At 45.3% G+C, this 23,524-nt stretch overlaps 1 protein-coding gene and 1 long non-coding RNA gene across 10 annotated transcripts in view; one reads left to right on the top strand and one right to left on the bottom strand.

The window, feature by feature from the left end:
- Window positions 1-23,524, top strand: part of RAPGEF1 (Rap guanine nucleotide exchange factor 1) — a 109,426-nt gene that overhangs the window by 21,911 nt on the left and 63,991 nt on the right. The window lies entirely within an intron of this gene.
- On the bottom strand, window positions 14,653-19,327 carry LOC308468468. 2 transcript variants are annotated; one of them, XR_013981674.1, is made up of 4 exons: window positions 18,886-19,327; window positions 17,683-17,862; window positions 16,934-17,179; window positions 14,653-15,081 (listed from the first exon to the last, which is right to left on the bottom strand). It is a non-coding gene; the product is annotated as an uncharacterized lncRNA (long non-coding RNA). The 2 variants fall into 2 exon arrangements; XR_013981673.1 differs by having other exon boundaries at window positions 16,934-17,862.

Below are 23,524 nucleotides of genomic sequence, written 5' to 3'. Positions count from 1 at the left end.
AACACAACATCCTTGGGTCAAATGGATACTGCCATAATGGGCTTCTTTTACTTAAGTGTTTCTGCTTTCTTATATACCACTGAGGGCAATTCCTTTTCCTGTTCCACATCCTTAGACTAATCTGGAGAAAAAGAGCCTGAAAGTCAGGGTTCCACCCTTGATAAGCTTGCATCAAAAGGTTTGTTTGGGGAGTGAATGAGGTCAGAACATGGAATAATGCATTCTTTGAGCTCAGGAGTTGTTACTTTTTTTAAAAGGCAGGAATGGGGAAACTGTGGCCTTCCAGCTATTGTTAGACTCCACCTCTCACCATCCCCTACCATCAGCCTTACTGACTGGGGCTAATGACAGGGGAGTTCATTGACATCTGCAGGGCCATGAGTTCCATATCCCTGTATAATGGGAATACATTTCTCATGATGCACTTGCTTCCCTTGGTGCATCATTTGGGAATCAATGTCCCCTTCCTTATCACAGCACACAGATATGCAGGGCACACAGATGTGCAGGGCAAGACATGAGGACTGGTTGGTCTGCCAAACTAGTGCTCTTCAGCATGGCTGTGTCACCTGAGGCTGATGGGGGGGTCTAGTCCCAAACATCTGGAGGACACCAGGCTGCTGATGGCTGTCTGGTTCAGGACTGGTAGTGTTTGTGAAGGCAACTTTTCAGTGTCGTCTCTGAGTGGTGTTGAGGATGCTTTTGTGCCACAGCTTGACTCTCTTGTCACAGCACTTGGAGCACTCTCTCCATGGCGAGTTGTGAGGCTGTTCTTTTTATAATAATAATAATAATAAAGCCTCTCTTGTCATTTCAGTTGATTCAACAGATGCCATTTAATGTCATAATGTTTGTCCTGATAACTCTGAGCGACTGTGGCTGCATTGTGAGTGGGTCTGGGTTTTACAAGGAGTCCTTTGTGTGCTGTGTCTCGACTTGGATACCCAGACTGCGGAAAGGATTGAGTTTTGGGCCAAGCCATCCTTGCTCAATCCTTGTAGCCGTCTGCATCTGTGGACATTCTGGGAGCTTGTGTTGCCAGAGGCGGTCAGTGGTTCAGCAAGAGGCTGTGGATTTTCCATCCTGAGCTGAAAGGGCAAAGCTTGATTAGCAAACATTTTTGTATGCACATGTCATGGGTGATGGATGTGTTTTCTGTTAAAAATACGACCAATGGTCACCAAAACTATGTTTCAGGCAGCCTTGCAGGAGTCCCTTGGAGTCACTGTCAGGCTTTTGAGTTGTTGCCCAATGAGGCAATAAGTGATATTGGACAGGGTTCTCTGCAAGAAAGGTTAAGAATGTAAGAAGAGTCCTTCTGCATCAGGCCAAAAGTCCATAAGAACATAGCATAAGAGAAGTTGTCAGGGTCAGGCCAATCGACCATTTAGCCCAGCATCTTGGTCTCACAGTGGCCAACTGGGTGCCTCAATGGGAAGCCCACAAGCACGACCTGATTTCAAGAGCTTTCTCCCCACTTGTGATTTCCAGCAACTTGTATTCGATTTAGAACATAGTCATCATGGCTAGTCGACATTGATAGACTTCTTCCTCCATGATCTAATCCACTTTTAAAGCCATCCAAGTTTCTGGCTGTCACAACATCTTGTGGGAGTGAGTTTCATAGTTTAGCTATGTGCTGTGTGAAAGTATTTATTTCAGTAGCCATGAATCTTCCCCTATTCAGTTTCATTGGGTGATCTTGATTTCTAGTATTATAAGCTGGAGGGAACTGGCAGGATCCTTGCAGTTGCACTGGACTCAGCGTAACAGGGTGTGTGTGTCCTGTCCAACTCCAAGCAGGGAGAAGACTCTGCTGGCTGGACCTGATGGGAACTGTAGTTATAAGATCATAGAATTGTAGAGTTGGAAAGGACACTGAGGGTCACATATTCCAACCCCCTGCATTTCAGGAATCTCAACTAAAGCATCCATGGCAGATGACCATACAACCTCTGCTTAAAAACCTCCAAGGAAGAAGAGTCCCCAAGGGAGACCATTCAACTGTTGAACACCTATTACTGTCAGAAAGCTCTTCCTGATGTTTAGTCAGAATCTCCTTTCTTATAGCTTGAATCCATTGGTTGGAGTCCTACCCTCCAGAGCAGGAGAAATTAAGCTTGTTCCATTTTCCATGTGACAGCCCTTGATATATTTGATGATGGTGATCACATCTCTCAGTCTCCTCTTTTCCAGGCTAAACATACCCAACTTCCTCAACCGTTCCTCATAAAGCTTGGTTTCCAGACCCTTGATAATCTTTGTTGCCCTCCTCTGCACACATTCCAGCTTGTCTATTGTTGTTCATAGAGTTTCCCCAAAGTCCTTTGCCCATCTAGTTATCAGTGTAGTAAGAGGGAGAAAGCACAGGAGGACTGTGAAGGTTATTGCTGGTGAAGAGGGAGCCTCCCTATATGGGAAACTCCTTCCAAAGTTTTCATTGTAAAAGAGGAGTGCCTTCCTCCTGAACCCCATCAGACAAGGAAGGTAGACTCATGCCTGGAAACAAAAAAAAAGAGGGTACCACGTTATAGAAGGCAAATGCATAAAGTGTCACAGGTGACCAGGCAAGTGGCTAAATGCAAGCCTACTCAAGCTGTGGTAAATAACAGTTTCAAATTAAATCTGTTGCCAGTTAGGAACAGAGGGCTTCAGTGGGGCTGACTTGAGCCCCACACCATGAGTGCCCTTGTGCCCATGCCACGCTGTGTTGTGAAGACGTCACAGTGACATGATGTCATGGCCCTATTAGAGGCCTTACGGCAGAGGTGCAGACCCAGGCTCAGTTGACACTAGAGCGCCTGAGTGCCAGAGGCTAGGTGGTGATGCACTGTGGGGGGGCAGTGAAAGCTGGACAGTAGCAGGGGGGACACATACAACAACAAAAATTGTAGGTTGTCCCCAAGGACCCCTGGAGTTGCGCCAGGGCTTATACTACCTTACAATACATCAGACCATAGGTCCATGTACCTCAGAATTGTCAACATTGGCTGGCATCATTTCTCCAGGATTTCGTGTGTGTGGATATGTTTCTTTCTCAGCTCTGCCCGAAGATGCTGGGTGTGGAACTTGGGATCCTGTGTATGCAAAGTATGTCCTGTGCTGCTTGAGCTCTGTCTGCTCTGTAAAATTTGCTAAGAGAGTGGAGGAATTTTCTTGTGTGAATTTTGAACAGTGGAGAAGGAAACTGTTTTGTTTTCGGTTTTGTTTTTTGCCATCTGGAGTGTGTGTGTGTTTCTGAGATATTATTCTTATGCTGGAAACAATATCGGTCGCACTCAAGGGACTTTCGGATGTCTTCTTACCCTGGGAAACCTGTCTAAAACATTTTCCCTTTCAGCTCTCTTCCTTTTCTCCAGTTGTATAGAGGGTGTAACTGTTTCCTCGAAGGGAGCGCTGATGGCAGGAAGCCAGGGTTGCAAGACACACACACAAACCCAATCTAGGATCTGGATTGTTTTAAGGGAGGAAGGTTTTGACTTCCCCTTTTGCGTTCTAATACATTGATTTATATTTAAGCAAGGAAGTTGCATGTTGATTCTGACCCTTGCCAGAGCAGCTGTTCCTTATGAGTAAGCCACATGAAGCGGGAGGGATGTGTGGAGAAATCTCGGGAAATCCTCAGCATCAATAGGAAGTGGTTACCGCCTTCACTGGCTGGCAGCAAAACACAACAGCTGCATCTCTCTCCTCTCTTTCTCTCTGTCTCTCTCTCTCTTCAGGATTATCGTGTAGATTAGAGAATAAATGAGGAGAATCTCTTTAGAATAAGCAATGCTAAGTAATCTTGTACCATCACTTTCCTGATCAGTTATCCCTTCTATCTTCTGTGTGTTCTAACCATTTACACCTGATTTTCCTTTTTTTAATTGTACCGTATTTTTCGCCCTATAGGACGCACTTTTTCCCCTCCAAAAATGAAGGGGAAATCTGGGTGCGTCCTGTGGGGCGAATGCAGGCTTTCGCTGAAGCTTGGAGAGCGAGAGGGGTCGGTGCGCACCGACCCCTCTCGCTCTCCAGGCTTCAGGAAGACATCCGCAGCCTAGGCAGCCCTGCGGGAGTTCCCGCAGGGCTGTATAGGCTGCGGATAGCAGCCTGCTTCCCAGAGCGCCGGGCGCGCTGAAAGCAGAGCGCCTGGCGCTTCGGGAACACATCCGCAACCTAGGCAGCCCTGCGGGAGTTCCCGCAGGGCTGTCTAGGCTGTGGATAGCAGCCTGACGCCCGGCGCGAGGGGCGCCCTGAAGCAGAGCGCCCCGTGCACCGGGCAGACATCGGCCAGCCCCACAAGCTCAGGGGACAGCAGGGAGGCGCAGCGCCGCTATCCCGCTGTTCCTCGACTTGGTTCGGTTTCCCCGACCTGGTTTTGGGGGGGAAATAAAGGGGGGGGAATTCCTTTATTTCCCCCCCCCAAAAACTAGGTGCGTCCTATGGGACAGAGCGTCCTATGGGACGAAAAATACGGTAAATGGAATTGGGGGGGCACTCTCCAACTTGGTTTTGGTCTCTTCTGAGCAGCGCCTTGGCCTGACAGACCCAGATGACGCAGCATATCACCGATTTTAATAATTTTTTAACTGTTCTAAATAGATGTTTTAGCTGTTCTTTTGTAACTGATGAATGGTTTGGTTTTTTTTACAGTCAAGTGGTATATAATTTTTGTGAAATAAATAAATTATTAGGTAAGGTGGCTTGCAGCATTAAAAAATAATAACATAATTATTTTGAATAGGTAAAACGTATGACAGATTTTAAATAATCATTTTAGCAAAGGGAGAAAGTATTACTTGCCTGAAGCTACCCATAGCAGCTGAATTGAGATTTGAATTCAAAGCTTTCCAGCTCACACTAGGTGTTGGTGTTTCTGGTGATGGGAAGAACTTCAGCTTTGGAGGAAGAAGGTTCAAGGTTCAGTACCCAACATTTTTGGGTAGGATTAAGACAGACTCTTCTTTGAAACCCTGTAGAGCTGCTGAAAGTCAGTGCAGACAATACTGAACTAGGAGGTCCAATGGTCTCATTCTGTGAATCACCCACTCCATCTAGGGGAAGGTCTGCAACTTGGTGGTAGATATCTGTCTTTCATGCAGAACGTCCCAGGTTCAATTCCCAACAATATCTCCAGGTAGGGCTAGGAATGTGCCCTTCCTGAAACCCTGGAGAGCTGGTGCCAGACATTGTAATAATAATAATAATAATAATAATAATAATAATAATAATAATAATATATTTATACCCCACCCTTCCCTGTTCCAGGCTCAGGGCGGCAAACAACAAATTTAAAGCACTTAATTGTAATACAACGTAGAAGCAGCATAAAATACAGTATAAAAGCATGAATAGCAATAACATTCAAAGTTCAAAAATCAATTTGGGGGAAATCCATCCAATAAACATTAGATAGTCACCAGGGCTAGCTGGCTGAATTAGTCCTACTTGTGCCAGTGAGGCAGCCAGGGGAGAATTAGCTGTGGGGTCCAAGAGCAGGTTATCTACATAAAAGGGGAGGGGGAGGAAAGAGAAGGGAAATAAAAGATCAGGCTGAATTCAAATTAAAGGCCAGGCCAAATAGCTCTGTCTTACAGGCCTGGCGAAAGGAGGTTAAATCCTAGTCTCATGGGACAGAGCCCTAGTCTCATGGGACAGAGCATTCCACCAGGTCGGAGCCATCACTGAAAAGGCCCTGGCCCTGGTGGAGGATAGTCTGACTTCCTTAGGATCCGGGACCTCTAAACTATGGTTATTCATGGATCTTAAGTTCCTCTGCGGGGGCATACCAGGAGAGGCGGTCCCGTAAAGCCACAATGTGTAGACATTATGGAGCTAGATGGACCCAATGGACTGACTTGGTATAAAGCAGCTCCCTGTTATCTTGCTCTGCACCAGTTCCAAGATCAACAGATCCCTTCCTGTTAGGAGATAGACAGACACGCTTGATAGGCTTCCTGTCATTCTCTGCTTTCAAGGCCCATACCAGATAGACAGCATTGCTATTTGGATGGCTACCTAAGCAGAAAATTCCTGCCTTGAATAGAGATGAAGTGCATAATTTTCTTGTAAGTTGACAAATGAATGTTGTGCTGCATAATATTCCACTAATCTTTGCCTGAGAATATATACCTTTCTCTTTGTCTGTCTCTATCTCTCACTCAAACACTCTGTCGCAGTGGGATGGTTATCTTCTTCTTTGAATGAGCAAGCCCAGCCAGAGAAGATACTAAGATACTGCCTGGAGCTCTAGGTGAATCACAGCTGTAAGAAATGCCTGGACTGCTCTTGCAGTGCTCATTCAGGCTGGTAAATCCTCACCTGCATGGTTGCCTTTAAGTAACAAATCCTCTGCAGTTGACCAGGGAACAGAGTCAGGCGAGTCCAGGCCTGCCTAACTTCAAATCTTAGCACCCAGTCAGCACTCACTTAGAAAGCTGCCTTATAGCGACTCAGATCCTTGATCCCCACCTTGCTTAGCATTGTCTACACTGAGTGGCAGCAGTACTCCAGGGTTTCAGGCAGGGCACATTCCCATTCCTGCCTGGAGATGCCATTGGGGATTTAACCTGGGACCTTATGCATGCAAAGCAGGTGCTCTTATCACCAAACTATGACCTCCTCCCACATCTCTAGTGTCCCCTAACCTAGTTTTCTCTTAATGTTGTCGGACTGCAACTCCCATCATTCCTTGACCCTCAGCTGTGCTGGCTGGGTCTTAGGGAAGTTGTAGATGAAAACATCTGGAGGCTACCAGGTTGGTCTAGCGGGATCTTATTCTCTGTGCCTATCATTATTCTGTTTCTTGTATGTTTTATGGTAAGACCAGCCTTAATCTTCCCCAACACTTTAGTCACCCTTCAGTAGTTAGCCAGCCACATCTGCTGTGACATCTTCCTCTTGCCTCAAGGCTTCCAGGTTTGGTCACTGGGGTGTATACTGGTTCCATGATTTCAGCCGCCCAGTTTCCTCTTGGGTGTCAACTCCATTGCTGCAGCCAAAACTGTTACATGCATCAGCAGCTCTGCCAATGCATGGTTGGTCCTGCGCATAGCGCATAGCAGGCTTGGCCTTTTGTTGTGCTGAGAGCTTCCAAGCCTCCAGGCTGCAGACTGCTGTTGTCCACTCCCTGTTAATTAGGGAGGCAGAAAGAGAGCTGGCTGGAGTGACAAGGCACCATCTCCCTCAGGCTACACATTTTGATCTGATTTAAAAGGACCTTATCAAAGAGAGATGGGGGAGAGAGACCTTTCTCCTTGCACCGGGTTAGACATTTGCAAACAAAGGGAATGCAGGACTTTTAAACCATGCTTAGATTTTGGACAGATTTCCATAGTTCAGAAGAATGAACCTGATGGGGTCTATCAGTGGCTACTAGCTGCAGTGGCAAATTCTGCCTCCGCAGTCAGAGGCAGTAATGCTTCTAAATACCAGCTGTTGGAATACCAGCAGCCTGGGAGAGGACGCTTGTGCTCGGGTCCTGCTTGTGGGCTTCACATTCAGGCATCTGACTGGCCATTGTGAGAACAAATGGGCAAATTGCCTGATCCAACAGGCTGTTCTCATGTCCTTCTCTAAAGACTGTCAACCCATCCCACTTGTGGTTTCTTGCTTCTAAGACTGAGAACACATCATATATTTGAAGTATGTGACTTCCCCCAAAGGATCCTGGGAACTGTATTTGACCCCTCTTGAGAGCTACTATTCACACCACCCCTTAATAAGTGACAGCTCCTAGGATTATTTAGGGGTAGTCAAGTGCTTTAAATTAGCTTTAAATGTACAGGGGTCTGATTAGAGCTAACATTGGCTACAAACGAATACAGTGGTACCTTGGGTTACATACACTTCAGGTTACATACACTTCAGGTTACACACTCTGCTTACCTAGAAATAGTGCTTCAGGTTAAGAACTTTGCTTCAGGATAAGAACAGAAATAGGGCTCCGGCAGCAGCAGGAGGCCCCATTAGCTAAAGTGGTGCTTCAGGTTAAGAACAGTTTCAGGTTAAGAACGGACCTCCGGAACAAATTAAGTACTTAACCCGAGGTACCACTGTACCAGCAACAATATACTCTCCCAGATAGAATTCTTCTGTTGGGAGGGTGGGTGCTGGTGGAAGGCATTTAGCAGCAAATAATTTTACAGCTTTCCTCCTTTTCTAGCATTTGCTCAAGTGGTTCCTTCTCTCACCCCACCCCCACCCCTCCATTGGAAGCCTGTGAGCATTGACTACTTTTCCAAAGAGTTATGAGATCAGGGACCTTAAATGTTTTTTATTGCGCCTTGTGGGTAATTGGGTTCCTAATGAAAATTGCTTTCTAGGGGATGGGGTGGGCAGTCCTTGGAAGCCTCTACTCAAGTGCCCTCAGTTTGATGATTTAACACTTGGACAACCTAAGAAGCAGCGATCAGATAATGCAACCAAACAGTAGAGCTCCAGGCTTGGAGGGGAGGCAAGGAAGAACTTTTGGCCTGTGGGTGACACTAAACTCTTCAAGGGGATGGGTGCCTGTGTTCTATTTAAGGCAGCTGTTGTTGATCTGGTTCTGTGGGCAACTGTTGGGTGGGCTCAGTGTCTTTTAAAAAGAAAAAAGGTATTCCAGTATGTAAGCTGGTGAAGCATTTATTTTAAAAAAATATGGTTGTTTTTAAAAAACCATTATAGCTTTATTGCTGCTGCTTTGGTGATAGATACCTCCTTTTTACAGTGGTGCCCCGCAAGACGAATGCCTCGCAAGACGAAAAACTCGCTAGACGAAAGGGTTTTGCGTTTTTTGAGTCGTTCCGCAAGACGAATTTCCCTATGGGCTTGCTTCGCAAGACGAAACGACTTGCGAGTTCTTGCGAGTTTGTTTCCTTTTTCTTAAAGCCGCTAAGCCGTTAATAGCCACTAAGCCGTCAATAGCCGCTAAGCCGCTAATAGCCGTGCTTCGCAAGACGAAGAAACCGCAAGACGAAGAGACTCGCGGAACGGATTAATTTTGTCTTGCAAGGCACCACTGTATTTATTTTTTGCTGGAGTTCTTGACGTCCTGTGGCAGGGATGGGGAAGCTGTGTTTCTCCAGATGCTGCTGGACTACAACACCCTTGACCCATCTGGCCGTTGGCCTTGCGGCCTGGCACTGATGACCAGTGCTTTAAAAACAACAACATGTTTAGGAGTTCTATCATTTTCCTACTCATATTGAAATACTGTCCTTCAATAAGGCCGAACTTAGATTCACAAAATGTTTAGGTTATGCATCTCCCTGCGCCCCCAAGAAAAAAGGCACTGTCACAGACTATTGGTGGTCCATGTAGCACAGTTTGTGAGGCAGTGGGCTAGAGGTTCTCCGTCCTTTTCCTCTGCTTTTGTAACCGATTGGCTGACTGGCCCGTTCCTCCCACAATATATCTTTGTCCTTCACTCACTAAAGGAAAGCTATACTGTACAAATGGAACTCCACGTCAGCTAGTTGTGAAGAGTTTTATTTACGTTGGTTACTTGTAAATAAAAGCAAAGCCTGGAGCTGTAGCGAATGTCTAGAACAGCATAGAAGGAACATTTTTCTGCGCTTGTGTTTCAGACCTTGAACCCTGAACATCACACTTGCTTGAAAACTGTAGAAATAAAGATGTAAACTAGCTGTTTGGGGTTTGTTTGTTGCATTTTTAGTGCTTTTAAAAGGTGAGTTCACTGCATCTAAACTGTGATGGATTGCTAGGCTGAACCTTATGTTAAAGAGAACACTCTCCGGATATAAAGGTGTCCAAGCCTGACCTCCCTTGGCCTCTGACATTTCATGGGCTGTGATGCTAAGGCTGGGCTGTGGGGTTATTATTACCACGTCCCAGATGCCCTGTTGGCTGTCTTTCCCTTCATTTTGGGGCACCATCTCCTTTTTCTGCCTTTAACTAGACAGTTCAGTTCCCAAAGAATGCATCTCTTAGTTTAGCACTAGCTAAAATTAGTTCTGAGCTACTGATTTGATGGTCAGGATCACAGGATTGGGGCCACGATCCAGAGAGAGAGGGAGAATTGGAGCACTGCTTCAATCTTGCATCTTTACAAACAGAAACACAACAACCCCTGACTTCTGCACAAGTCACTAACTGGAAGGAGGTGCATTTGGCACAGTACAGAGTTACATCAGACAGCCTCCTCAAGGCTTAGGTTATTCTACTCTTTCTATGTCAGGAATGATTAAGTGCTCCAGTCACACTGATACAGAGTAAGGACAGAATTACCCCTGCACCCCGCCCCCGCTGCTGAACAGTACATCTTGCAGAAATGCAGCAAGAATACTTTAACATGAAACTTTGAGATCACAGGATCCTGGCTAGTTATGTATTTGTTTTATTTCACAATATTTGTGTTGTGCTTGATTGTAATAATTGGTTTACTTAACATTCAGCCTTTCCTTTCTTCATTAGAGCTCAGTGTTGGAGCATTGCTTTCATGCAGAAGACCCAAGCCTAGGTTGAATCCCTGTAATTTTCAGGTAGGGCTGGGAAAGTCCCTGCCCCAAACCCTGAAGAGCCACTACCGGTCAGTGTAGACAGTACTGAGTTAGATGAACCAATGGTCTGACTCACTATAAGGCAGCTTGCTAGGTGGGGTTGTCAGGGAGTTTTGCCTTCTGGGGTTTTTTCCCAGTGGAGAAATGAGCCTCCAACCTTTCCCTTTACACACTCTCACACACACCACTACCACCCTCTTGCAATAGCCGAACTGCTCAGAACAGCAAAAAAAAAAGGGGGGGGGGGTTGTACATCACCACAGCTTTAGTTCCTCAACTTCTCTTGAGCCTGAGGGTAAAGCTGGTTTGGTTAGTGATATAAAGGAGGAGGTCCTCTTTCAGGAAAGTCTGTTCTTCTCCCACCCTCTAAAATTCATTTAGGGAGGTGTAGGAAGTTGTGGCCTCTGGCCCAAAAGGCTTTCAGTTGATGCAAGGCCTGTTTTTAGTTCACTTACAAGTGTCTCCCTATTCCTGCTGCCATTATGTGGGCTTTGGCTGGACTCAGTTTGCAGGAATGCTGCACACATGACACACACTAAAGAAACTTCCATATGTTTCTACTGCCGGGCTTCAGAAATGCATCAAATCCTGAGCACTGTTAGGTGCCTGAGTAGCCAGGTGCCTGGGAATTGTCTTAACACTGGATCTCCTGGCTGAGTCTGAGTGATTTATGACTGGTTCTAGTGGACCAGTCAGGAAGGATACCAGCAGCCACTCACAGCTGTCTTCAGATTGAGCCACACCGAGGTCAGAATTTTGTACGATCAGGTCTTCTTCTTATTCTTTGGCGATCACTTGTAGCTGAGTAAGATTGTCTTCCATAAACACGGTTTTAACAATGAGCCCATAAGTGACTCTGGAGGCTAATTCTGGATCCACATGTCCTTCCACAGTGGGGACATAGGTTTCTGGGCAGGAGTTGATCACGGTGTGTATTTGCCAAGCGTGCCTTCCTCTTAGCACATTTCTCCCTTGCGTCCTGTTCTCCAATTGGAGCACTCACAGGCAAGTGCTGTTAGCTGCCTTGTGCCCCCAGTCTCTGCCAAGCTGCAGTGCCACCTTTGAGTTGGTCATGGTAGCGAAGCACACGCCAAGCCAGGCTACCCCAGTGGTACAGAGAGAGTAAGGTACTTGTGTCAACCTGCCAAAATCTCTTATTTGAGAACCCTGGTTCCCTTCACTTAATTTTGTGTTGCACAGTTGTGTACAAGGACTGTAGTTTGATGGCAGAGCATCAACCTTGCATGTGGAAGGATCTGTGTTTCATCCCTGGCATCTCCAGGTGGGGCTGCAGAAGACCCTGTTCTGCAGTGTTGGAGAGCTGCTGCCAGGCAGCATGGACAGTACTGACCTAGGTGGACCAATGGTCTGATTCATTATAGTGAAGGGCTGTAGCTCAGCGAGAGAGCATCTGCTTTGCATGCAGAAGGTCCCAGAGTCAATCCCTGGCATCTCCAGGCAAGGCTGGGAAAGATTCCCTGTCTGAGACCCTGGAGAGCCACGGCCAGTCAGCATAGGTAACACTAAGCTAGATGGACCATTGGACCGACTCCACTTAAGGCAGCTTCCTACATTCTGTGCACAGCTCTCAAATCCAACTATATATGCATTAATGTTGGAAGAGCTTTGCTATGTGACACCTCAAAGGTCCATTCTGCTTTCCTTAGTAGCTAGCCTGGTACCTCCTGGGGAGCCTACAAACAGGGTGCAAAGGCAATAGCCCTTTCTTTCTGCTGCTTGTCCCCAACAGTGGGGACACCAGATTCTATCAATTAAGCTATGTGTTTTGTCAACAAGTCATAGAATCATTGAGCTGGAGGGTGATCCTAGTGCGCCATCTAGGGCAGTCTCCTATTTGAAGCTGGAAATCCACAGCTAGGACCCCCGCCCAGCAAACAGGCAATTCTCCAGCTTCTGCTGGAGGACCTCCAGCCAGAGGATGCACCCCCACCCATATCTAGCTCCATTATTGAATAGCTGTGACCTTCAGGAAATGCCACCTAATGTTCAACTGAAAATCTCCCCTCCTGAATCTGAAGCTCACTATATCTAGTGTGGGCTCTTCACCACAGCAGACAACACACTTTTGCTGTCTTCTATGTGACAACCTTACAGAGATTTGAATACAATTATCTTGCCTTCCCCACTCAATTCTTTTCTTCCGAGCTAAAGATGTCCAGTCCTATCAACCTTTCCCCTGTTATCTTTGGCCCTACCAAATCTACTGCCGATCAGTTGTTGGCTGACCCCCAAATTCTAGTCAATCATTGCACAATTTTATTGTCTGTGGTCATTTGATGGTCCCCTGTCGTCTGTCTGCAATCACTCCTTAACTTTGCCCTATCTTGGAATGCACGTGTCCCTGAGGCCACTTGACCCATCCTTGGTTCCCTTGCTACACACATTTTTTTAAAAAAAAAATTGCTGTGGAAATCCAGTTGACAGCAGCTTTATTTCCCACCTTAAAGAGCAGGGATGGAGCTGTTGGGCTACAGATGTTGTTGGACTACAGTTCCCATCATCCCTCACTATTGGCCATGGTGACTGGGGATGATGGGAGCTGGAGTCCAACAACATCTGGAAAGCTGGAGTTTTCCCCCGTCTTTGACTTGGAGCCCCACTTGGAGCTGGCTTGTTCTGGAAGCTCAACAGACAAGATGGAGAGATGGGTGATTCTTAGACACCCAGATATGAAAGGGCCCTTGTGGAAAAGCCTATCTCCCTGGCCCTCTCAACACTAGTTTATAACAGTTGCAGTCTGGGAGTGAGGGCTGGGAAGATAAAGGTTTTTGAGAGGCAAGTCTATAGGATTGGATCTGGAAGTTCAGATGGCTTCTGGTGTCACCAAAGAGGACCAAACCTGGGTTTTTTGTTTTGTTTTGGGAGTTTCCCAATCTCTGATTGCTTCGGTCTTGTCCCTTGCCCCCTTGGGACATAAGGAGGGGTAATGTACCCACCTTGTGTCCCAAGTATAACTTTAGGTTGCCCAAACCAGCATTTACTTAGCTTTACAGTGAGTCTTGCTTTTTCACATAGCATTGATGGGTTGGTGTTAGTCATTTTGACTAAAAATGGCTGTGTTGTCAATGTTTTCCATGGCAAATATCTAAAGAGGAATGAGGCAAAGTCCTGGAGGAGGAAGAGTCTGTCAGTAGTTCTTAGCTGTGGTGTCTGAATAGAGCCTCCAAGTTAAGAAGCAGTGTACCTTGTATGCCACCTACTGAAGATGCAGGCAGTATTTGGAAGGGGTGGGAGAAAGCTGCTATTTTCAGTCCTTGCTTGTGGGATTCTAGGAAGCATCTGGTCAGTTGCTGTAAAAAAACAGGATGCTAGACTAGGTAGTCCTTCATCCTGATACAGGGGACTTGTCGGCTGCAAAATATGTGTTGTATTGGTTTAGAGCTATGATTTTGAGCAGTGGTCCCCAATTAGGTAAGTATTACGGACTCCCTGTTTTTCAAAAGCCAAACCACTGACTCCCTACTTTTGAAAGTGTTGACATCTCTATGGTAGTTTTTGTTATGTGAATGGTGCCACCATAACCTCCAATATGTCCCAGCACAAAACTGGGACACATGTTTTCAGGACCATGCATCCATGCGAGTCACATGACCCATGAAAGAGCACAGCGCTGACAAACGTGTTTTGGGTCGCCACAATCTTGGGTAAGATGTGCATCTGGCTGTGATCTCGTGGTTTTGGGTGCCATATTCATGTGAGAAGAGCATGGCTCTCAAAAACAGGATGTCCTGGACAGTTGGTGGGTTAGTGCTACGGATCCCCTAGGTGGGTTACACAGACAGCCTGATTGGGAGCCACTGGTTTACAGCATTAGCCTTCGCCAACCTGGTGCACTCCAGATGTTGTTGGACTCGACTCCCATCATCCCAAACAGCATGAGCGATAGTCAGTGATGATGGTTTATCCCTGCCCTGCTTGAGAGTGTGAAAACAACTACAGAATGCTTCCTGTTCAAGTCCTGAAGAGATTTTCCAAAACAGGAAATGCAGAGCATTTGGTGACACAGATCAATCCACATGTTTTTAATATGAACTAGAATGTTTACTTCCAGTTCCCGTTTTAGATGAGAAATGGACTAGTAATAGCTGTTGCAGTGTCAGCTTCACCTTCTAGCTGGATTGTTCTTGTTCAGGGAGCCAGCTAGCCAATTTCCCATAGTGATTGGTTTTGACCCTCCCACCATGGGACTGTGCAGGGGATGAATAAGGACATAAGAGTTGAAAGGGGGGTCAAAAAGGGCCTGGGGTAGTTTCTAAATTGTATTCTATACTGCTTAATGTAACTTATGGATATGTGGAACCCCTTTAAAATATATGCAAACCACTTCCAGTTTCCTGCTGTGGGAAATGGCTGCCTCCCACACGAACAGACCCCAGCCGTGCCAGTAATTCAGGGTTGATATGGGGGTAATTAGTCCTGGCAGACTCCTCAGGGTGGGGGAGGACTGTCTCACAGACCCGCAGATCATCCGTGACCTGTCGGCTCGCATCAAGATGCAAGTGGCAGGGATGCTGGGTCTAAGAGCACGGCACGGATGGCACTCTCCAGAGCCACTCCTACACGCAGGAGACACCTGTTTTGTAAAATAATAAGATTTGGATAAATAAATAAAAAAACAGGCATGTTCCAGATGGAGGAGGAAAAAACTGACAAATTATATAGTCATTGAATGCTGAATTTTGGACTTTAAACAGACTCTTATCTTGAAACGTGGATTAAGGTGAGCAACTGCCATCTTTCCGTACTTGCTATATTACATTACGATTTGGCGAAGCTCAGCCAGAAATAATTTAATTACTTAAACGAAACACAAGAGGCGAAAATTTTAATTGAATGTATAATGCACAGCCTTCAACAGAGAACTCTAATGAGAATTAGAGCTGGCAAAATAAGATCAGATATGGCAGCTTGGGCTGAAGATGGAAACAAAATGGCAAGTATTATTGCGCAATTACAAAAAAAGAAGAAGAGGAATTCTAATGGAAAAGAGCTCCATTGGACTTGGGGTGTACAATCATACCTCGGGTTACAGACACTTCAGGTTGCGTTTTTTCAGGTTATGGACGCACTGAAACCCAGAAGTACCGGAATGGGTTACTTCTGGGTTTCGGCGGTTGCGCATGCGCAGAAGACCAAATCGCAACATGCGCAGACGTGGCGCTGTGGGTTGCGAATGTGCTTCCCACATGGATCACGTTCGCAACCCGAGCGTCCACTGTACTTTGTTCTAAAATACATCTGCTTGTATGGATTATTTTTATACATTATTGTGGACAGAAATTGTGGACAGAAGGATGGATAGCGCTGGATCCCTGCCAGCTCTTCTAGGGCCTGGAGGAGCTGTCCTTTTGTTCTTGGAGGAATTTAAATAATTCTCACATAATATACAGCCGGGAAGCATGCCCCACAATACAGCATTATATACAGACATATACGGACACCAGCTCATTAAGAGACATCAGAGAGAACTTGTTGACTTGCCATTTATAAACTCTATTTTTGGAATGAAGCCCGGTGCCTTTATTGAGAACTTAACGAACAAAGGAGAGATAAGAGAAGTGAACACCAACATAATTGGACAGAGAATAAGATGGGGCGGGGGGAATGCCTCCTGTGGGTTAACAATATAAAAATTTTGCTACAGAAGATGTGAGCCACAGAAACAGCGACTGATCAGACTGAGAATAAGGATGGATAATTTGAAAAATATTAGTTTGGAATTTGAAAAGTAGCCGAAAATGCAGAAACCTGAATGAGCATGATTATCTCCAGACATCTGGAACATGTGAAGTCCCACCCCCCAATAATAATTTTATAATTGGAATATATAATAGGTGGTATTATTATTGTAATTTGGACTGATTTGATTTAATTTGTCATTAATTGGAAGATTGTTATTGAAACTGAATAAAAAATTTAACAACAACAACAAAAAGATATGCGAACCAGCTGTTGGCACACAAATTCTTCCCAAGGATTGGAATAAAATTTGGGAATTGTGACCCTTAAAAGCTGTTTCCAGAATAGCTAGGGGTGAATTCCTTAAAATTACTACACAGATGGTATTGCACTTCTTTGCAAAATGTCAAAAATGTTTTCTACTATATCATTTAATTGTTGGAGGGGTTGCAATAAACTTGGTACATATTATCATTTGTGGTGGGAATATCAGTTGGTGCAAGATTTTTGGAATTTAATTGTAACAGAAATAATAGATATTACTAAATAGACTCCAAATAAAAAGTAAATAAATAAATAAATCCAAAATTAATGCTACCAGGTTAACATTAATCTTGATCTTGTATATGATCTTATCAGCATGAATAGTAATTGCAACTCAGTGGAAAACAGCCCAAAATCTTACACAGGATACTTGCTACCGCTCACTCTAAAATATAGCTATAAATGAAAGAAATAATACATACTTTGAGATTTTGAAAAGGACTAAAACTTCCAGGCAATTTGTATATGATTTGGCATTCCTTTATACAGCGGAACCATCATTTTCAAGACAGGGTTCTGACAAGTTTCAAGACTAGTTGCTTGGCATCCAAACAAGTACTAACAAATGCAAACTAGTTGCTTGGCATCCATCTTGCTTGGTAGACAATGGAGGAGTACACTTTTGCGGGTGAAGTCATACTATAGGTAGGTCGCAGTGCCTGCTGTGGCTGTAGAGGCCGATATGGGAGAGAAATGTTTCATTACTATGATGATTTTTTGGTGCAGGTGCACCATCCTGTTTCTTCTCTTCCCAGCAGTGGAAAATAAGTTTCTGAGTTATAATGCAGGCAATCTAATTAGATGCGGGAAATTTAATTAGGAACTATGAGGAATCAAGAGCATGAGCATGTACAGAAGGCATCTGCCTTGCCATTAAGGAACATCTGTATTTAATCAGATGATTCCACAATATAACAGTATTCTCAGGCCATATTTCTTTCTTCAGAGCTCATAGAATCATAGATAATTTGATGCCCCCCTTTTTTGAAGATGGGGGCAACATTTGCCCACCTTCAGTCTGCAGGGACTTCACCTGTTCTCCAAGAATTCTCAAAGATTATAGACAGAGGTTCTAAGATTACATCTGCAGGCTCCTTTAGTACCCTTGGGTGCAGCTCACTAGGCCTGGAGATTTGAATTCATTTAAATTAGCTAGGTGTTCCCTTATCACCTCTTTTCCTTGTTTGGGCTGCAGCTCTTTCTTGTATTGTTTATTCTGTTATCACCAGGTTGGGCATTGCGTTCCTATTGGGTGAAGACAAGAGGCAAAGTAGGTGTTGAACAGTTCTGCCTTCTCTTTGTCACCCAATAGCATTTCTCCATCTTCACCACTTGCTTGTTCTTCCTCTTACTTTAAATAAGAATTGTAGACAGGTTCAGAGTTTCACTTTTTAAACAATTTCAAGCCTATAGCCCAGAATTCCCAACTTGCTAGAGGCTAAGGTGCACCCGTCTCATCAGAGAATATTAAAAGTAGGGTATCATTTCCCCCCCACTTGTTTTGCTTATTTATTTTCTTCTTACAGATTACAAATCCTAGTACAGTGGTACCTCGGGTTACAGATGCTTCAGGTTACAGATGCTTCAGGTTACAGACTCCGCTAACCCATAAATAGTACCTTGGGTTAAGAACTTTGCTTCAGGATGAGAACAGAAATTGCGCCGCGGCAGCAGCGGGAGGCCCCATTAGCTAAAGTGGTACCTCAGGTTAAGAACAGTTTCAGGTTAAGAAGGGACCTCCAGAACGAATTAAGTTCTTAACCCGAGGTACCACTGTAATCGTGGTTGGTAATAAACAAGTGTAGGTGATATATTGATTATTATTTTTTTACTTTATTCAATTTATGCTTCTAATAATTTCAGTTGGGGACAATAGAAACTTTATCAAGGGGTCAGTGAACTCATAATTTTGGCTATTCCAGCCCATTCCCATCCTAATTTTGCATTTCCAGTCCATTCCATTCTGTGGCTACTGAGCCTGCTCAATTCTCATTGGAACCTATGCCCTTTTAAAATGTGGTGGGGGGGGTTGGGGGGGAGTATTGGGCTGTTGATTTTATTTTGATTTGTGGTTTGATTTTGTTCTGTGAACCATCCTGAGACCTCTGGGTATAGGGTGGCATATAAATTCAACAAATAATAAATAAAATAAGAATAAGAATAAATAATAAGCCCCCCTTTAGGCATTCATTTATATATGTTCTGTACTGCTTCAAATCTCAGCATTTCCCTGAGCATGGCACACCAGCTCTCTTGTTCTCAGTGCTTTTATTCCGACTCCATTTATGTCAGCACTTAGTATTAGAAGGTGCTTTCTTTCTTTTATTTTATTTTATTTTATTTTATTTATAAAACTCTCTGTGGAGTGCCTTACATCTGAGCTCTTGAACCCTAGGATAGCTTGTTGTTAGCATTGGTGTCCTCCACAGCCCTTGCCATAATTGTGTGCCTTAATGGTGAGAGACAATGACATCACCCCTGTTGCCTTGGCAATGGGTAAACAGCCCCTGGCAACATGGGGTTCTTTTTAGAAACCTGTATTCCAGCCAGACAAGTCGCATGCCTTGAAATCCAAGCCTAAATTGCGAAGTTCGTTTTCCTTTCCCCCAAGAAGGGGGGGACGGGACACTGAACCTTCCCAAGGGAAGTGACAGGCAGGTCAAACAAGAAAATGGGCACAATATCAATGTTTCACACCCTTTCACTGTTCCTCCAGCTTGAGGCTGGTGCCTTGTGGGGGATGGGAAGGGTCAGAGCCTTTTGTTCTTTTCGCGAGGATGTGGCTTTCCATCCTGGAAATCCAGCCACTGAAGGTGCTTCAGACCTTAAGTGCCTGAGCTATTTGTTATTATAGCCTTTTCACACTAGGATTTTGGTATAATCCAGTAGCAGCCTTGGTGGTCTTTTGCGCCCCTCCTGCAACATCTGCTGGGCTTGCCCGAAAGCAAGAGATGGGTTTCTGCATGCTGGCGGAGGGGGGCCTCCAGGCAAGCCAAAATACTGATTTGTAAATTGAACCTGGACAAACTTAAGTCACATGATCTGTTATAAGGCAGCTTCCTGTGCTCCTTTCTTGCTGGTGCAGCTAGTCTTCTGTCAGCTCTGACTTTTTCTATCGGGAGTTGTAGGGGGGCTATGCAGATTACATTCGCACTTGATACCCTTCTGGCCCCATGTTCAGGACTGCTGTGCTGTTGGCCTGCCACCAGTTAATTCACCCTTTTGAGGAAGTTCCACTGGTAGAGGATTTGTTTTGCATGCCGAAGGTCCCAGGTTTAATCCCTGCCAGCATCCCCAGGTAGGGCTGAGAATGCTCACCACATGAAAGGCTGGAGAGCTGCTGCCTGCCAGTGTTGATAATTCAGAGCTAGATGGACCATAACAAAGAGATTGATGGATTGAATAAGAGGCGTGCATTTACATATGTTTAAAAAAGTCTAGTGTAAGGCCAAGGATGGTTCACCTGTGGCCATCCCAAGATTGCTGGACTATACCTCCCATCATCCCTGACCATAGGTCAGTAGGTTTTATAAAACTCCAGCATCTCTAGGTAGAGCTGGGAGAGACCCCTGCCTGAAACCCACGAGAGCTGCTGCCAGTCAGTGTTGACAATACTGTGGTAGATGGACCAACCCTTTGAGTGACAGAAGAACTCCCCCTTTGATAGCCCTGCAGCTAGGAACACCTTGACTGCTGTTGCTTAGGGTAGGTGGCTAGGATTCCAAATGAAACTATCCCCCTCCAAAAAAATTATTTTATTTTATTTTGCTTTCTCCACCAGCCCCTTCCAGACATGGAAGGCAATGACATCTGTGAGTCATGGAGCATTCCCCTGGCCAGCAGAGGAAGGAGAGAGGGCCCTCCCTTCTCCAGCCTTCAGATGCTGCTTTGCCCTCCGTTATGAGCTGCCTGGTTCAGCCCAGCCATTGAAATGTCAATGAAGTCAAAAGTGGCCGCTGGCTGCCTCTGCTTCCTGAGGGCCAAGCTGCTTGGGAGGGTGACCTGCAGATCAGGAACAAGTTTCTCCCATCAATCTGGCTGGACTGTCTGGATTCAGCCCATGCCTGCCCACCACCTCCGCCTTCTTCCACTGAATCCTGGCTGCTTTCCTAATCTGCTCATTCCCTACAGAGTCTTGGGACTTGGGACAGCTCCACCCAAGCAACAGAGGTTAAGGGTGGGCCAGTTTCCTGTATGTTGAAGCTTCTTCCCTTGTCTTCAGAAAGGAAATGAGCCAAGGCTGCATTTACACACAATCAAAGGATGTAAAAAAGGGGGTTTGTAGGGCAGCCTGTCTTGACCTGGTGCCCTCCAGACATTGTCGGACTCAAATTTGAATAAGCCCCAGCCAGCATGGCCATTGTTTGGGGATGGTGGAAGGTGTAGTCCACTATCTGTAGAGCACAAGGCTGGAAAGGCTACAGTAGGACTAAAATTTCTCATCAGATTGGGAAATTTCCCATCGGCCTCAAGGGGAGTGCATTTATGTTGCAAAAATACACAATAAAACTATTAATACACAGTAACTAATAAATAAATACTAATGTAAATTCCTTCTTCTGACCATTTTCTGCCACTCCTTCAGACACCTGGCTCTCACGCAGGGCCCAAACAAACTCACAGATCATTCCTAAAGAAGTTTCCTGGAATCTGCTGGCACCATCCTAGTCTTTCATGCTGGGGTTTATGGACAGGCATCCAGGTCTGATGGTGCTTCCTTGGGCTACCCACCACTGCATCCCATTCTGCTCTCAGATTAGCTGTACTGCATGAACCCAGTTCCAGGCAGCAGCAGGTTTGGTTGGGTGAGTTTCCTAGGAGGTCCAAAGGATGGCCAATATGACATCCATCCACTTACTGTTCTTTCTGTGGCCTCTGCAGGGGTAGTGGTGGTGCAAGCAATGCAAGCAGTGAGCATGGTTTCTCTAGAACGTTGATTTTGAAGATTTACTACTGCCCTAAATTGATGAGAGATCTGATTTAGTATCTTTCACTTTTATATATATCTTCAGTAAACAAAAGCAAAAAAATAAAGAAAATCTGCCATGTTAGTTTTTTTCATGCTATCTTGACAAGTTTTCCCAAATAATAAAAAAATCACTTGAATTGAAATTGGGACTGGCGTGGCGTGGATTTAATCAAATGAGAGTAGCATGGCTTAAATGTTTGAACCAACTGAGTGCTTTACTTGGAAACTATTTTTATTGTAGGACTTGTAAATATTTTAAGACAGGAGAATGCAATAGCATTTACTTCTCTTCTATTGTTTAGAATTTAAGTGGGTGGTGGTTAAAACACTAAAACTGTTAACGGACTAATTTTAGCATGTCTGAATAGCTCTGGGCATAAATATGTTATTCCTAGAGGTAGTCACCAGTGTAAGTGACTTACAGCTTATACATGGTCCACCACAACATCATTAGGGACAATAAATGGGAAATGATGGTCATTGCACACTTATAAAAGCATAGAATTGGAAGAGAGCTGAGAGACTGTCTAGTTCATGCTTTGCACATGTATCCATGGGCTTGGTGGAGTGAACTGGTAGCAACATGGAATGGCATGCAGGTAAAGTGAGCAGGCTGGCAGGAGATGGAGCGCTCTATCCCTTTGCTGTACTCAGAATAGAAATGCACACTTGGCTAATGGAAAAAGGGGTGGCACTCTCCTTCTCTCCTTTGCCAGCAGGCTAGTAAACATTATTTTGCAGGCTAGTAACTTCATTTATACACCTGGCTTAAAGACCCTAGAATCCTCATTCCCAACTGAAATTTAACCTTGTATAAATAAGAAAGTATGGATTTACATTCCTAAACCACCATTTGGTGCTAACAAGGGCCCTCAAAGCAGTTTACAGAAACTTACATTTGAGGGGTACGGAACCTCTAAGGTCCAAGAGCCACATGTGGTGCTCCAGATTCTTTATCCAGCTTTTGGCCATGTCTCTTTGGCAAGCTGCACCTTCCCTGGCTCTCCTCCACACCCTCCTTGACTGCTTTTGCCTGGCTGGAATGTGTCCTTGAGCTGTGATAATCTCTCGTTTGCCTTAGATGAAGGGTGTGTGTGTATAGAAATTCCTAACTTTTGCATGCGTAGAAGTAAACAAGCTATGCAAAAAAGTAACACGGAATCATAGAACTGTAGAGTTGGAAAGGACTCCAAGTATCATCTAGTCCAACCCCCTGCAATGAGGAATCTCAACTAAAGCATCCATGACAGATGGCCACCCAGCCTCTGCTTAAATTCCGCCAAGGAGGGAGAGTCCACCATCTCCCGAGGAAGCCCAAGCCCGTTCTGCTATTGAGCAGCTCTTACCATCAGAAAGTACTTCCCAATGTTTATTCGTAAACTCCTTACTTGTAATTTGAAGCCATTGGTCCAGGTCCTACCCACCAGAGCATAGCCTTTCTTGCAAGCCTGAGTTCATTCTGAGCTTTAGCTCACTTGACATTCACCCTGCAACTGTTGGCTACTCATGTATACTCTTCCTTTGTGATTTCCTTTTTCTTCCATTTCTTGTATATGCCCTTGTTAAATCTCAGCTCAGCTGTAATCTCCTTATGCGGCCACACAGGTTTCTTTAGATGCCTCCCATCTCTCTTGTTGGAATTGTCTGTCTTTCTGCCTTCAATATTTCACCTTTAAGGCGTAGTTAGGGGGCGGGGGGCACTGGACGCCACACTGTGAGCCACATGTCTCTCCTGGGAGTGACACGGTAGATGCCTGCAGGCTCCGCATTGCCCAAAACAGCAGCGTGGGGCTTGCGTCTGCCCGCCACCTCCTGCAGGCTCAGCCAACATACAACTGAGGGGGAGGCAGTGAGCGGACTGTCTGCAAGCTTTGTGGCGGCTCTTTTGAGCAGCGCAGGGCTGGCATCTGACCATCGTTTCCCCCTCAGCTGTAGCGCAGCTGAGGGTGAGGTGATGGGCAGGCAACAGCATGGGGGTTGCTTCTGCCCACCACCTCCCCCTCAGCTGCCCTACAGCGGAGGGGGAGGCCCGGCTCCGCTCAGC

Source organism: Podarcis pityusensis, assembly GCF_964106645.2.
Source record: "Podarcis pityusensis genome assembly, chromosome: Z".
NCBI lineage: Eukaryota > Metazoa > Chordata > Lepidosauria > Squamata > Lacertidae > Podarcis > Podarcis pityusensis.
This window is presented reverse-complemented; position numbering and strand designations above follow the sequence as displayed.